At 35.2% G+C, this 17,066-nt stretch overlaps 1 long non-coding RNA gene and 1 other non-coding gene across 2 annotated transcripts; both read left to right on the plus strand.

Annotated features, from left to right (window-relative positions):
* The first annotated feature begins 1,751 nt into the window (after window positions 1–1,751).
* On the plus strand, window positions 1,752–4,072 carry LOC147391511 (uncharacterized). Its single transcript, XR_015182500.1, has 2 exons — window positions 1,752–2,140; window positions 3,696–4,072. It is a non-coding gene; the product is annotated as an uncharacterized LOC147391511 (long non-coding RNA).
* A 6,826-nt stretch (window positions 4,073–10,898) lies between these two features.
* Window positions 10,899–10,988, plus strand: LOC147391512 (small nucleolar RNA SNORD96 family). Its single transcript, XR_015170353.1, has one exon. It is a non-coding gene; the product is annotated as a small nucleolar RNA SNORD96 family (small nucleolar RNA).
* The last annotated feature ends 6,078 nt before the right edge of the window (window positions 10,989–17,066 follow it).

Below are 17,066 nucleotides of genomic sequence, written 5' to 3' on the forward strand. Positions count from 1 at the left end.
CCACATGGCCAATAAGGTCTTTTGGAAGGAAAGTGGATGTTGAGAGGAGAGATGATATTATAAATATTTGATATTAAAAAAATAAAAATATTATAAATATTTAATATTTTAAAATGATCTGGGACCGACTTCAAGATTTGTTGAATAATAAACTTGATAAATTGAGGTACTGGAGTTGTCAAAACTCTCAAGGAATTGTTGTAATAAAAATGCAACAAATATGTCTCCTACGTTAATATCTCAACTTTAAATTGATGAGCTATTTTAATCCCAATGTGACATCAATTTGATGTCAATTCGAGGCAAAATGTACCAATGCCCAATTACCATCAAGAAATTTAAACTTCTAGAATATGTATGTCTATGGTCTAATATCACAATTAAGATGCATAAATATGATTTATTTGATATAGGGCCATATTTTATTTGCTTTTGTATATGCTTTAGATAATATATATATATAGGTCAGGTTCAAACGACAACCATTTCAACACACATATAGACAACGTGTTTTGTCTTATATGGGCAAAAATGTTTGGAATAGGCTGATTTTTTGTGAAGATGATCTCTGTGGTGAGGAGATCATCCTTGCCAAAAATCAGCTCATTATGAAACTTCTAGACCGTCCAATTTTTGTTGAAAAATTATAGACCGTCCAATTTTTGTAAATCAATTTTGATGGGGTTACAAGTTTTGGAATGGGATGATTTTATGCCAGGATGATCCCCTCATCACAGAGATCATCCTCACAAAAAATCAGCCCATTCCAAACATTTTTGCCCATATAAGACAAACACGTTGTTGCAATGTGTGTCGCAATGTGTGTCGCAGAACCCGACCCATATATATATGGGAAATGTTCAGCAACAAACATTTTGGCAAAACATTTTTCAAAACATGGGTTAGAGGTTTTGGAATGTGCTGATTTTTGGTGAGGATGATCTCTACGGTGAGGAGATCATCATCACAAAAAATCAGCCCATTCCAAAACTTCTAACCCATCAAAAATGGTTTACAAACAATGGACGGTCCACAATTTTTCAACTTGTAAACATGGGGCTAGATTTTTTGGAATGAGCTGATTTTTGGTGAGGATGATCTCCTCACCGTAGAGATCATCCTGACCAAAAATCAGCCCATTCCAAAACCTCTAACCCATGTTTTGAAAAATGTTTTGCCAAAATGTTTGTCAAAATGTTTGTTGCTGAACGGGACCCTATATATATATATATATATATATATATATATATGAGTCGGGTTCCGTATACCCCTATTACGACTCACATTGCGACACACCGTTTTGTCTTATATGGGTAAAAATGTTTGGAATGGGCTGATTTTTTGTGAGGATGATCTCTATGATGAGGAGATCATCCTTGCCAAAAATCAGCTCATTATGAAACTTCTAGCCCCATGTTTACAAGGTCAAAAATTTTAGACCGTCCAATTTTTGTAAATCAATTTTGATGGGGTTAGAAGTTTTAGAATGGGCTGATTTTTTGTCAGGATGATCCCCTCATCACAGAGATCATCCTCACAAAACATCAGCCCATTCCTAACATTTTTGCCCATATAAGACAAACGGTGTGTCACAATGTGAGTCGTAATAGGGGTCGTAATAACGCCATCCTATATATATATGGGTGACGTTCCTACGACCCTCATTACGACCCCCATTGCGACCTCCAATGTCAGCTGTTCGATTCGCACTAGATCTACAATCCAGATCGGGTGTAGTGGTACAATCGATTGTAAAATAACGAATTTTCGTTATTCGCAAATGTCTCCCCGTAAACAAAACAAAAAAAACAGATCTGATTTCTCCATCCATCTTCGTCTTCTTCTTCACTCTCTTCCTCTTACTCAGATCTCCTTCTTCCGATCGAAAAACAGATCGGCGTCATCTTCTTCGTTTCACTCTTTGATCTACCAACTATTCCAACCCATCGCGACGATTCAAACTGATATTCGAATCACCCAAAAACGAAGACCCAAAAATAGATCTATTTTTTTTCGACTTCGTCTGCTAACGATGACGATCTTCTTCCTTCCTCTTTGTTTGCGACGGTGCCGACGAAGGTCGCGGCTTCGTCCTCATCTCTCTCTCTCTCTCTCTCTTTTTCTTCAAAGAAACCCTAAGGTAAACCCTTAATTTATTTTTATTTTTAGTCTAAAATGGTGAATGGTTTTTTGCTTATGCACATCTTTGTGTTGATGTGAGGTACTAAATGTGGATTCGGTGTTTATTTCAGTTAGCTTCGAAATCAAAACGTTTCATGAAAATGTTTCGATTAGTGTGGAAGTTTATACAATTTTCATGGAAATGATGTGAAAATATTAACGAAATTTTTATGAAACTGTAAAAATAATGAAACATATACTAAAACAGACTTGAAAGTCATCGAAATAGAACAAAAGGGTGGTCGTAGATCAGATAGAGAGATGCCGTTCTTTTACCTTGGAGAGTTTCATGGTTCTCTAGGCTATTAATATCCTTGTTTTTTGAGTTTATTTGTGATTGGGATTGTGTGTGTGTGTGTTGGTCCATTCTCCTTGTGATTGAGTTATGGACTTCAAATATCTTTCCTCTTTCTATACTCTAATAATATGACCCACAGTTAAATTCAATTGGATACTGAGGCTCTTGTACTGGGGCTTTGCTATGTTTGAGTATGGCTAGTGTGTTGGAATCTTATTTATGGTTGGTTGTATCTTGGAAAAGCATCTCTGGTCAGGACTAAAAAAATTTTATTAAAAACTTTGGTTCTATTTGTTAAATTGGAAAAAAAAATGTGTTGAATTGCTTTTGACATTTGTTTGTTGTATATTAGAGAGTGCTATTATTTGTTGGTGTTATTGCTGCTTAGCTGATATATGGGACATAGTCCAAAAACTTGTTTTTTTTTTTTTTTTTTTGTAATTTCATGTTCTGAATTGTATGTATGAAAAATGTACATGAGTTTTTATAGCTTTATATAAAATTTGTATGTATGAAAACTGTACATGAGTTTTTATAGCACTTCTATAATCCTAATTGTTAGGCAGGGAAGTTTAAATTTGTTGTAGTTTTTATATGATTTGCTTTTCTTTTTAATACTTAGTCTCTCCATGTGATTTTCATTTTGAAAATAATCCAACTACTTTCTTTAATTTTCTCATCCTTAAATAAAACTCTTTGATCTTTGCTTTTAATGCATCTAATCTGGTGATGGTATCCAGCCCACATTTGATTGCTCACACTAATTGAAATTTTACTTTATTCTTAATTTTCTATGTTATTAAATTTCAAATAATTTCCTTATATCACACCATTATTCCCCATCTTGTTTGCTATTATTTTCTACATGGGTTCATTGACCTCAATGTTGAGAGAGAAATCAACATCCAATTGAGCTATGGGCCCAACTTCTGTTTACATTTTTCCAATATGGAGACTGTCTGATATCTGCTACAATCAATCTGTTTTGTTATATGGTCATCCACGCAGAAGAGAAAAAACCATAATTTTGAATGGACTTTCATGTAAAATCCAATGAGAAGAAAATTATTAAGGGTCTCTATGATTGCACATGGTAAATATGTTTTTTAGGTCAATGATTGTGCGTTTTCCATGAATTCATTTTCCTGTCCAACTTCTATTTACTTTTCTTCACTGGTAATGGGAAGAATGATAATCTTTTTCTCTTTAATGTCAGGTGAGGATAGGTTCTCAACTTTCCAAAGAAGGGATATAAGGAGTTCCATGGATTGGGTGGGGAACGAGTAGGTTGATATCAAGGCAAAACCAGATATTCTTTCATCCATTTCTGCAGCTGTTAGTCCTAGAATGAAGCTTTCTTCTTGTTTGACTGTCGCAATTACAGATGTGTGGTAGTTCAAGCTCTTCCTAAATCAGCTTAGAACCATAGTTGAATGTTTTCCATTAAGTCCAGACTTCTATTTGTGTTGTACTTATGTTCTTTAGGCCGTGAAGTCATTGTCTAAAATGTTTCTCATTTGTAATTTATGTATCGTCATGTTTAAACTAATCAACTTGTTTGTATTTTGCACCTTGGAATTCAGTTTATATTAATGGTCATGTTGAGTGGATCATAAATCTGAAGCAGGTCAGTTGCAAAGGTAACTAAAGGTGAACATTGGATCAAGTTCAATGTGGTCTGAGTTGTAATTCTCTCCTTTTTGTTTGTTGAGAAAGTGACCCATTCAATAACATACAAAACCCATGTCCTTCAATAGAAATGCCATCATTTTCTTCTCTTTTATTTTCTATATATTCATCACCATTTTGTTGGAATGATCACTGTGGCATAAGGTCAGCTGAATTTATTTACTAAACATCAAACAACGTGCTGGTTGCCCAACCTTTGAAACCTATAGACCTCAGTGATGGATATGTATAACAAACCCATCATAGCCATTGACCATCTCACCACTCAAGTTCAAATAGGTGAAAAAAAACACAAACACTAAATAATATTCTCTGCTCAAAATTGAACTCATGACCAATAAAGGAGTAATCAACAACGTCAAATTTAATAGTTACAAACACTTCTCCTAACTTCATTTGGCAATGTGGTGCTTACTTTGGCTCCAATTTTCTATTTTGGTCCGTGGTAGGTTGAATAAGTTAAAAACAAAATTCTCTCAGAGATCAAATATTACCAGCCTGATTTGTAACTTGATAATACTTATCGTCTATAATGAATAAAAAATAACTAAAATAAGAGAATGATTAATTAAAGAGGGCCAATCTCCTAAATTCATTGAGGAAACTCATGCTGATATGCTTTCAAGCATGATGATTATATTTCAACAACCAACATGTGAAATATTCTCTTTTAAGATGTCTAAAGCTTATGAGCCACCCAAATTTTTTTTCTACAACATAATAATTAAACCACAGAGGCATAACGAAAATATGGATAGAATCTATGAGCCCAAAATTGGTGATATAATTATGTGAAACCAGGGCACATCAATGATTTAAATAGACCCCAAAGACCCTATCTTCCTGCCATAGTCACACGTGGAAATTCTAATTTTATCGTTGTTAGTTACAAAGACCCAAGAATTAACAAATAACCGAATCAAGAAAAGAAAATTTGCAAGAGATTGAGAAGTTCCAACTTGTTCCCAATTCAACAGTTCTGTATTGAACTCTATAAAAGCATTTCCATTAATCAAAATCTTACAAATTACTAAATATCCAACTGGTAAAAAGGCCTAATGTAGTTGTAATTGGCTTCAACAAGACTACAACATCAAATGAACCAAGTAAAAGTAGATTACGGGTTTCCTTTTCATCTCTTTAAATACTTGCCGATCAGCAGCACCACCTTGTCGAAAAATCATAAAGGCTTTCCATGTTCATAACTGCCTAATGAGAGAAGTGTTGATATTCCCAGTGTGACCTGCAATAATGATAAAATTAAGGAAACAATTACTAAGTAATTACTTAAAAAACATACTGGCACTAGGAAAGACACATTTTAAATACACGTGAACACAAAACAACCTGAAGACCAGCCATGCCCATGGTGCTCCCAATTAAAGATTTCACTACAGGATGTATGTCCAATTTTCTTGTCGCCCACCACAAACCACATATTGAAAGCAATGTGGTGGTTGCTAGAATACAATGATCGAGCTGTAAAACAATCAAAAAATGAATATAATTTAATTACTACTGAAATAATAATACTTTTTAAAGAACTTCTGGGTATGAAAGGCCTTATTAGCCATTTCTCATTTTCAGCTAGTGCACATAGTTTACTGAATTGGAAGCAAATCAAGTCTGCCCTATTTGAAAAGCATGGTCATGTTGAGTCGATCATAAATCTGAAGTAGGTCAGGTGCAAAGGTAACTAAAGGTGAACATTGGATCAAGTTCAATGTGGTCTGAGTTGTTATTATTATTATTATTATTGAAGTTGATATTGATCTTGACGGATTTCAAATGTAAGAGTCATGGCTTCGATGATGATGATGCCTTAAATTGAGGTAGTTTTTATTTTTATATCTAGATCTTTAAAATTGAATATTACCCAAAATACCCGGGAAAAATTCTAGTAAAAAAACAAATCATGAGGTCATTTTTGTTCTTATTCCATACTTTGATGTTAACAACTATGTAGTGCTAATATTGAAGCTCTATTGCTTTAACTTACATTTTTTTTTTTTTTTGTCATGGAAGGATAAAGTTACTGGGAATTGGTGGCTAACATTAATAAATCAAAGTGTAAAATATGGCTACTGGCCCCGATCGTTGTTTACTCATTTAGGTGCAGGTGCTTCTGTGGTTTCTTGGGGAGGATTAGCAATAGGACCTACAAATGGGCCTAGTCCACCAATGGGTAGTGGACATTTTCCTGATCGTTACTATGATCATGCATGTTACTTCAGAAACATCGAAGTTATTATTGGATCCAACAATTCCTTTGTATATCCTTATATGCCTTTTTTGGAAGATAAGGTGGATGCCTCTAATTGCTATGATGTGTTAAACGTTGGGTTTAAGGATCAAAGGATTTAACTATCTTCACAACTAAAATTTTCACAACATTTGTTTAGGAATGTTTACGATTTTGTAAAAAATATTTAATCATTGTATAATATTTAATCAATTAGATCTCTTCTAATGGAGGCCCAATCATTCCGGGTTGAACAGCCGGTTGAATGTTCGCCGGTGCTACTTCATTGGCTGGATGGATTCGATGTTCTTGATTATCCTTCTTTCCAAGCAATAAATGACAAGTGCCAAAACAATGACAACTAAAACAGATCCTGCTATCGCTGCAATGATCAGTGTCCTCATAGTTTTCTTGTCGAGACGAATGAACTGCACTGGTGGAAGGGCTTGTGTATACGAGGACATCATCTGTTGTAGAAACAGTTAGTAATACTATGATTAAAAGAATTTATTTATTTTCCACAAAGAATGAACTCGATTTTGGGTTTCACCATAAAATCATGGTCAAATTTACATTACCCTTAAAAGTATTTTTTTTTTCCAACGACCATGATGAAGTAGTGCCAAAGCTATAGAAATAGATAACTGTTATTAGCAGACCATTTTTATGACTTATTAATATATTAATCTTTCAAGTTTCAAGTCAAAGTAATCTGTCTGTAGATAGCCATTCGACTTTTGGATTGGGGTCAGGTTAAGCTTAGCCCACAGTAAGACTAGTTCTTGACTTGTCTGTGTTCGACCAAGAATCATTTGCTTCTGTATTCCTTATACCTTCCTCTCTCTTTCACAAAGTTTTATGTGTTCAGATACAGACTTGTTCTTTACTTGTCTGTGTTCAATCTATGGCCCTCCAATATTAGTTCATGTTACTTCTGTATTCTCTATGTTTGGATACGGATTGGTTGTAAACTGATGTGAGTTTAGAACTATCATCCTAAATCTTCATTCTCTCCTACTTTAATTTTTCGACTACACATCATTACCGCTTGATGGGGTTTAGTCAAAAACTTAAGTTTATCCAGCGTATCCAACAAATACATCAAAAAGTTTTCGAGAACCTTGAAATGGTACAAGAAAAATACAAGGAACACCATGATAAGCATCGTACTTGGCACACTTTTCAGATTGGTGCTCGAGTGTGGTTACAAATTGGGAAAGCACAATTGCAAGGGCCTAGCAGGAAATTGAAGCCATTACGTTATGGTCCATTCATAATTCTAGAGCAGTATGGTACCAATGCCTTCATGTTGGATTTGCCAGGATATATACTAATATTTTTAGTGACCAATGCAGAAAATAACAAGCTTTTTGAGCCATCACTACTCGATCAGCAAACGAATCACTATTACTACAAGCACTGCATGATCTGATTCCTAGTGAAGTAACTTCAAAAGAATTGGTGCTTGAGAAGATTTGGATGACCAAATTGGGGGAACAAGAGTTCTTTGGGATGTGCCCCAAAGGAAAATATCCGAATCGTGCCAAGTGGTATTCTACGGAGCAGGTGCGGGAAAATTTTCCCCACCACTCTACTTGATGATTTTGAGGGACCAAAAGCCTTCTGTTGGGGGAGGTCTGATCCTTTGGTAGTGACCAGTCAAACACCACCACCAACGAGGCTAGGACCCATTCATACCTATCATCGAATAAAGGACGAAAATGTCTCCTATAACCTCCCACACACCCTAGAATCTCTCCTCTCACTACAGTAAAACAGGGCTATAGCGACGGTCGTGACCGTCGCTATAGGGAAAAATACCGTAGCAAAAACATGTAGCTACGGCCAGGGAGGCCGTCGGTGGTCGTCGCTAAATATCCCATCGCTATATGTTATATCGACGCGACAGCCAATGCTGGCCGTCGCTATAGGGTATCGTTTAAAAAAAAAAAAGTTTACTCTTTAGCTACGCTTTTGGCTTTTGGCCGTCGCTGTAAAGGTTTCTGAAGCAATTTTTTTTTTATTTTACACCAGCCCCCTCATGTATTGCAGAATATTGGAGATACCCCTAATGTTTTGAAATTGATGACCATGACCCCAATTACCAATATGAAAAGACCCAAATGCCCCACTCTACTAGAGCTCATTGTGTTACTATTACACATTATGATACAAGATGAGCTACTAATTTTACTTTTACATTACAAAAATTATAACTAATTAGTTGCCTTTGCTGAGGTCTTGATAGGATATGAAGCATCCGTGGCTATACCACATATTCCCTCTTCATCAGCTATGCCGCGCTGCATTCTTATGTAACCTTTCTCACCCCATTCTGGTCCCCATGAACTCTTCACAATCCAATACTTGGTCCCATCTAGAGTTGCTCCATAGCCCACGATCGCCACCCCATGAACTAGTTCTTTGCACAATCTCCCGTGAATACGCCCTGTGATCAGTCAAGTCGATTCATGCATATAAATTAAATTCAAGGTTTATACTAAAGCACATCAAATCAGTTTATACTAAAGGTTTCGGATCCACAATTGTAGCTCCCTGCAAAGTTGTAATTCAAATGCAATGAACAAACATAGATATTGAGATAGGACTGCAAATTCACGAAGATATGGGCACATTAAAGATCAATATAAAGTAATGTTAAAAGCTTGCAATGTAACTGGACAAGTCAGTAGGTATATGTATGCTCCATCAATTCAGTAGACATCCACCTTTCCCACCAAAGTAATTCAATTTCTCCCCAATACACATCAATTTCATTGTTTCATAATCAAGAGTTTAGATTAAAAACTTACACTGAGCAAGACAGCAGTTTCAAGGGCATGAGCCTCTTTGAATGTTACATAAGTAGTGCAAGCATATTCTCCAGATCTGTTTATAACAAAAGGAATTCACCCGTCATGAAAAAATACAATTACACACACAACGCATTTTTTCTATGAGTAAGCTGGAGTTGAACCCATGACCTCAAAGTTTTTTTGCAATGCGTCAAACCAACTGAGCTAAGGGTCTAAGCCCATAGACACAACATACATTGGAAATGGTATAAAAGAAAGTGTTTGGTAGTGTTCAAATTTGTATTGCTCCTTTACAACAACCCATTTTGATAGTGAAAATTTAATGGAGGAACCATAAATTTACAAGGCTAAACCAGTTGATCTTCTCATAAATTTACATATTAAGCTCATAACACTAAAAATTGTGACAAAAAAGCGAGATAACAAGCTTACCTCCTCATGTGGAGGAGTGAGAGTAACCAAATCATACTTCCGATGCATCCTACTGTTGGAGTAACCAGCAGCCGAAGCTATCAGAGTACAACATAACATGAGATAAACCTGCAAGAATCAAAACTAATTAGATACAAAGTCCCCAAATTAGGTTCCAAAGCACATTAATTAGAACTTGAATAGATTTGGGAAAGAAAAAAGTGAAAATCACACAGATTAATCAGATCTAACTAAAGTGATATACAAGTTAATCAAAAGCAAGACTTCAAGATTCTGATTGAAACAAAGATCTGAAATACTGATTCTGATTGAGTCTGTCATGTCAGATAAGTTGATTGAGTTGCCACGTACCTAAGTCAGATTATCAACACTCTTCTCTTAGAGACAAGATCCAGAATGGCATCCTGTTCCTATAGCATAAGAACAGTGTCTACGTGGCCTGTTTTGGTAGAAGTTTAAAATACATTGGACTCCTTCCACTATTCTAGCACAAGACCCATAAAAATTGGTCAGTTGTGGTTCTTATTGCACAACAGATATTCTGCAATATTTCTACCCTTGGCCTTGAAATGTTTATTCCTCATTCCATCTAGCTTGCTATCCATTCTACACTGTTCCTACTCTTTTTGCAAACTATTTCTTCCAATTCTAATATGTTTTCTATTTCCAGTCCCCTGCTCACTTGAGGTTTAATTTCTTATCAAAATACTATTTTGGTTTTCATCTTAGCTTCTCGTGTAAATGAATGTTACATTGTGAGGAAAATCCAAGAAGATTTCTATATCATCTCACTTCTCATGCTCTTGACCATTTTGACAATTATTCTGCCAGGATTCAGTTAAGTTAATTTGGACAATTTTGGGAAAATGTTGTAAAAAATTGGGAACATTTTAGTAAACATAGTACTAATGTTTTTGGGTTTCTTATCAAAACCCATTAATCTTGTAAAAAACCTATCAATAAACCTTGTATTCGGTTACATTATTTTTTTTCGTTTTCATTTTAGTTGAGTAACTTTGTTTTTACATTTTCACTTGTACCAATAGCCTTTTTATTTATATTTATAATTATATATGCCTCTTGAGGGAATCTTTTTCTCCTTCCTAGTGTCTTTCTTGCATGAATTTCCCTATAGCTTGGACCTGTTTGACAAATTACTTGCTTTTTAAACCTATGATGTGTAGTTCTTATCTGCAACATTTTTTCCACTTATTGTGTGTTTTTTTTTTTTTTGCATGGAGGGCCTATAATGATATCAATAATTTTCATACCATCTTTCGGGACTGAATGGCTATTATGTCTTGTTGTCAATTCTGCAATTCTGAGGCCGATAGTTGCACTCTAAATTTTCCACTAAACAGAAAGTGTATTATTTCAGTTAGAAAAATTTCTCTTTTTTATCAGACATAGAATGAATTTTTCAAAAATGACCCTTCTTTGCTTCCCTTTAATTTTTTGTGGTATATTAATGTGCCGCTTGTAGTTTTGAAATGTTTGTCTGTGATTGCTTCCTTACGAAGCAAGTGAGTGCTCCACTTTTTTAGTATACCAATGTCATTACTCCTAGTGGTTCTCCTAAACATCTTGAACAGTATTGCACCCTTATCTTCTTTTGACTATCCAAGAGGTAAAATCGTTGAGTGGTAATAACCATAGGCTTGGGTTAAAAGTCCTCCTACAGTAACATACTCTTACAAAAATATACCTACTAAGATGCTCATTGGGCATTAATTTTTTTTGGTGTCCTTTGTAATCCAAATTGGTATTACAGCCCCAAATTATATTTCCCAAATGGGTTGGAGCACATTGTTGTCTGACTTATTTTTTGGGGTGTGTTTAAGGAATTAAATTTCATTATATAATATTGTAGTAACTTGTCAAATCTTTTGTTGATGTTCTATCTAATTAGTTTTTAGACTGAGTTGTCAAATGCTGCATATTGGTTTTGTCTTCTCAACCCATCCAGCCTTTAAAGGCAGGGCAGTCTGATGAGTGCTTATCACTCTGTTATGTTGCAGATCTTATTGAAAAACAAAGTAATAAAGGGAAGCAACTAGAGGCTGTTAAGTTTGCCTATGCATTTGATCTTGTTGACAAGTTCCCCCCAGTACCCCTTTTAAAAGCCCACTTGAAGCAATCCAAGAAGTTGCCATTGAAATCCGCAGTAAGGGAAATCATTCAGTACAGTCCCAGGTACGTTCAGATACATTCCTTGTGTCAGACGCATCATTTTGAATTCATATTAATTCATAGTCGGCATTCATTGCATACGTTGTGCTATACACTTGCCAAACAGAACGAGGCTACGACTAAGGAGCTTGTCATTAAGAACCATAATCAAATGCATCGAAGAGCATGATCTTGAATCACAATACCCACGAGACGGCCTCAAGAAATATGTTGGATAGTTGGAGAAGCAGAAGGCGGATAGAAAACGTCCTGCTTCTGGCCCTGGACCCGTTCCCAAGAAGAAGCAGCAGCAGCATTCTAGAAACAAGCGTCACAGGGCATCTGTGTCCATGCCCATAGCTACTGCTACTACTACTTCTGTTGCTCAATTTTCTTATGCTCATTTGTAGCCTGAGGGCTTCTTACAGGATGGTGTAGTTATGCATCCACAAATGATTAATTCATCATCATCCCATTGTCAATTGGTTGGCAGTGCTCCTGCTCCTGCTCCGGCTCCGGCTCCAGCTACTGTTAGTTCTCACTACTTGAATTCAACAGTTGGGTCATATGGCCTTGGTGCTACTAGTAATCGTTTTGAGTTACGGTGTGGATCCAAGCCCATTTAGGTCACACCAGTACTCTTTAGAGTCTCTCATGACTTCTGGTTTGTATGACAGGTTAATATGTAATCTGTCTCTGAGGTCGCAATTTTTCTAATATGCATAGGTTGGATCTATGTAGATCCAGATGTTCTAGTTGTAATGAATTCATTTTGAACTATAACTCACTTATTATTTTAGTAATGAACCTTGATTTTAATTGTAACAATTTGGATTAAAATCAATATCATGAAAACGAAGTATTTTTCTTATCAATGCAATTTTCCATTTTTCTCACGTGAAAAATATTAAAAATGACAAACAATGGTTGTCGTTAAAAAAAGTCTGTCAAAAATACGGATAATAACCGTCGTTTATAAGTTGTATGTTAAAGTTTGAAATTGACACAAAAAACGACGGTCTTCACCCGTTGTTTATAAGTTGCATGTTAAATTTGAAATCGACACAAAAACAACAGTCTTCATCCGTCATTTTTAACGACATTTTGTTGACAAATGATATCCGTCGTTTTTTAAAAACAACTTTGTTTTTTACAACTGCCCTTGCGACGGTGAAAACCGTCGTTTTAGTTGAAATATGGCGTAGTGTCCCTTAAGAAATGAAACTTCACATCAATATGCTTACTTCAGTCGTGTAGAACTGGATTCTTAGAAAGTTTAATTGATGAATGGTTGTCACAGTAAACTGTCGTTGCTCCTTGTTGTTTGAAGTGTAGCTCTTCAAGTAATTTCTTCAACCAAATAGCTTGGCAGGCACATGAAGTTGCACCAACAAATTCAGCTTCCGTGGTTGATAAAGTGACAATGGGCTACTTCTTTGATGACCATGAAACTATCCCTGAACCCAGCATGAACTGTTTTTCCTATCATCTTGATCTTCAGCATAATCATTATCTGTAAAACCCATCAAATCTGACTTTCCTCCTTTATTGTATAGCAACCTAAAATCAGCAGTACCTTGCAAATAACGAAAAATTCTCTTGGCAGCTAGAAGATGCATCTCTGTTGGGTTTTCCATATACATGCTAATAAGACGTACATCATGGAAAAAGAAAATCAAGGGCCTTTTGGTGATGGAGAGCGAAAATCCTCTGAGAGAAGGATCTTGCTCTTTTGCGGAAGTTGTGGCTAGATCTAGAGAGAACACAGAGGGGGATCCTCCTTCGAAGGATAATCCTTTTCCGAGATCTCAGAAGAAGCCATCGCTATGGCTTGGGGAACCTTCAATTTCATTTTCGGATGAAGATGTTAAGGCTGGGTCGGAGAAATTTAAGTTTGCTCTTGTAGCAAAGTTTGTCAGGCCAAAAAATGGAGGAAAACAGTTCCGTCAAACATGGTTTGGGTTCAAAGGTTTAGGTTAAGTTTATACCTAGGATTGATATCATTCTAACAAGAGATTTGTTAGACTTGGGATCAATTGGGGCCCAATCAGGTGTAAGACATTTTATGTCTAATATAATCCTATGTAAACGTATTGTTTGTAATGTATGATCCAAAGATTTAATATTATTTGATCAATCATAATCCAATAAGTTGGAGGGTGTCTTTGGAATGGGGGTTAGAAGAGGAAACATAATGAATTGGAAGAGTATTTTTTGGAAAATAGTCGAAGAGAAAAACAACAAAATAAAAAATTATCCTCAAGATTAGTTGATATTAAGTTTTCACTTTTTAGTTGGGATAAAGGAAGTGGGTCCATTGTTGTGTTTTATTATATAGATATGTCAAATACTACACAGAATAATATAAGATTTTTTTTGCACTTATCCTTAGTCATCCAATCTTTCTGTTAGGGGTGTCATCCCGCTCTCAATCATCACCTTGGTTCTTTCGAAGCAAATCTTTTTAGAATCCCCACTCACAAAATATGGGAACCCGCTCCAAAAATGTTGAAAACCCACTCTTCATGAAAGTTCTCATTTTATTCATCTAATTATAATCAATTAAGTTTCATTAATTTTATAGAAGTTAAATATATATTTTTTTTGTTGTAATTAAATTAAGCTTGCAATTTACATTGAGGATATAACAATAGGACAACATATACAATTTTTGGTTCTACAAATTAAATATTTTGACGAAAGGATGAAGAAAAGGGAGGTTTATTCGTTTTAAAAAATAGTTGTTAGTCTCTCATATACGACAGGAGTCAAATTGACATGTTCTCAGTTTGAAAGTAGTCAAAAATAACAAAAACTGAAAGCGTAATGACTCTTGAAGATTAAGCTAGACTTTTCTAGAATCTTCTTGAAAAGTGAAGACTTTGGTAGAATTTTTTATAGGTGGCTTTAGAACTTAGACTAAACCGTCTGCTTTAGTTATTATTATTTTTTTATTTTTTTATTTTTATGTAGGTAAACTGAACGCATGTCAACCAACTGAGTTATGTGTATTTCTTTTATAAGGCAAATTAAAATATTTCACACTAAATTGCCATTTTATTATGTTGTATAAAACTGAAAGATTATCATTTGATCTATAAATACTGCAGCACCATATAATAAAGGCTCATGTGGTCGAGACTCGAGAATAACTGCTTGCACAGTCCCGTGGTTTCAAATTCATCTGAGGGACCAATCTATTGCCGCGATCAGAAAATAAAAAGGCACGTACTTCAGGAACAGTGACGCATTTTGTGCAGAGGCCCATCAACATTGCCTATCTTCCAGCAATTGTGATCACACCTAAAATTAATTAACAATTAAAATAGATCCAGAGTTATGTACTTGTACGTTGCATGCACCTAACCAGGTGATCATCTCAGATGCTCTAAGAAGGATTCTTGTCAACAAATACCTCACCAAGTAAGAAAAAACAAGAAAATAATAGCCATATCGAATTGGACAAGAGATGAAATTCTGCTAAAAATAAATATAACAAACAAATGTTGTAACAGTATAGCTACTAGTCCCATCAGCCAAACATAACCATTGATCCAGATTGACTCAGTCCCGATGATAGACCAACCATTTTGGTTTAGAGTGGCCTTCTTATAATTACCATTATGTTTAATGGTGATCCTATGTTCATATTACACATGGATATCCATTGAAATTGATGTCAACTGTTCGTTATAACTAATACATTTTGTTGAATATTCGAGATACTCTTACCTTTTCAATTCAATGACATGCCTCCTTTTTCCTTCTTCTTATTTTCTAGACTCGCAATAAATAATCTAAATATATTCATTTTAAATTTTCTCATAGCCATCTACCAAGAGAGAAATAAACAAGTGATCAAATCACCAGGTGCCAATAAACCTCAATGTTTTACTGCAAAAACACATTCCACGCACTTTCTTCGAAAGAAAATTTATCTTTCCAAGAGAGCATCTATACATATACATCTCAATCATTCTCCCAAGGAGTCGAATGAGGATGATTTCAAATAGCTTGGATTAGCTCAAATACATTCTACCATTAAAAGGCGCTGGCAAATTACACTGCTTATTCACCACCAAATCAGAAACAAGAACCCCATATTACTTTCAAAGAATTAATGCACTATTCTTGCACCAAATTGACAATACGTGAAAAGTGAAAATTTTGACAAGAAAATTTGACGGGCCAAGGCCCATGAATAATAGTAATAAATTTCGATGGCTCAGGGCGTTGAAATTGTTGATGTTCTCCAAATTCGACAGCTTAGAGCCATCAAAATTCTCCCATCCTCAATTAATTTGATGATTTAGGCCTGTTGAAAAAAAAATCGACAATGAAAAGTTCGATGCCTTAGTCCTTCAAATTTCATAAAATTTGCCGGCCTTGAACTATGGAATATGTGTTTTTTTCACGTTGTGTAGCTCATACTCTCAAATGGGTGATTTATAAGAAAAGGTTTCAAGAATATGACCAAGGTGAAACTCCCATCAAGAATTTCCAACCCTTTCTGCCTCAATCCCATAAATAAAAGAGGCCCTGTTCTGATAATTAGTGTAGAAATGTGGGATCACCACCACCTTCTAAGAAAATCAGATAAATCTTTTTAAGCAAACCTTGTTTTCAAACAGAGATGAATCTGATTTAACTAAAATAAAAAAAACCAAAATAGTCAAAACTTCAAGCGAGTAACCTGTTGGTCGAAAATCATCCGCTTTGTGGTTGCAAACAGAAGCCAGAGGTTGAAGAAGGTGGACTTTTTTACTGTACTACGAAAGGTAAAATTGGTTAAAAATGAGTATCTAACTACACTTCAACCTCAAGTTTAACCATTTCTTACTACACTTGGGAAGATAACTAACTACGGATTCAAGTTAAAATGGGTTCTAACTAATTTATAATATCTTTTTTTAATAAATTTAAATATACAAAGAAATACACTACAGTTTGTGCATAGTTACGCCCTAGCCTGAGTTTAATTTAACAGGTTGGCATTTTTTGAGTCTGGCCCACCTTTGTAGACACAGGATTAATAGCCGTTCATTTTCAAAGACATGGATCTGGTGGAAAAAAAACTATTTTTTTTATTTATTTTTTATTTTTTTTAAATCAGATATAAGTCATGATCACAAGAGGCTGAGATATTATTATTTTTTTTTCTTAGATGGCTCTCTCTCTCATCCGTTGGATTTGTACTACACAGTGCTACAGGAACTATGTCCTACAAAGGATCCACTTC

Source organism: Akebia trifoliata, chromosome 11, assembly GCF_017979445.1.
Source record: "Akebia trifoliata isolate Shusen 1 chromosome 11, ASM1797944v1, whole genome shotgun sequence".
In the NCBI taxonomy this organism is placed as follows: Eukaryota; Viridiplantae; Streptophyta; class Magnoliopsida; order Ranunculales; family Lardizabalaceae; genus Akebia; species Akebia trifoliata.